The 282-nt window shown below is 59.2% G+C and overlaps 1 protein-coding gene across 1 annotated transcript in view; it reads right to left on the reverse strand.

Moving 5' to 3' along the window:
- The window catches only part of Hcn2 (hyperpolarization activated cyclic nucleotide gated potassium and sodium channel 2), a gene marked incomplete at its 5' end in the record, with an annotated part of 18,577 nt that overhangs the window by 1,740 nt on the left and 16,555 nt on the right, over nt 1-282 (reverse strand). The window lies entirely within an intron of this gene.

Genomic DNA, 282 nt, shown 5'->3' on the forward strand with positions numbered 1-282 from the left:
ACAGTCAAACCCGCCCAGGACACACTCAAACCTGCCCAGGACACACAGTCAAACCCACCCAGGACACAGTCAGACCCACCCAGGACACACAGTCAAACCCACCCAGGAAACACTCAGACCTGCCCAGGACACACTCAAACCCACCCAGGACACAGTCAAACCCACCCAGGACACACAGTCAGACCCACCCAGGACACAGTCAAACCCGCCCAGGACACACTCAAACCCGCCCAGGACACAGTCAAACCCGCCCAGGACACAGTCAAACCCGCCCAGGACACA

The sequence above is a fragment of the Microtus ochrogaster genome, linkage group LG1 (genome assembly GCF_000317375.1).
Source record: "Microtus ochrogaster isolate Prairie Vole_2 linkage group LG1, MicOch1.0, whole genome shotgun sequence".
In the NCBI taxonomy this organism is placed as follows: domain Eukaryota; kingdom Metazoa; phylum Chordata; class Mammalia; order Rodentia; family Cricetidae; genus Microtus; species Microtus ochrogaster.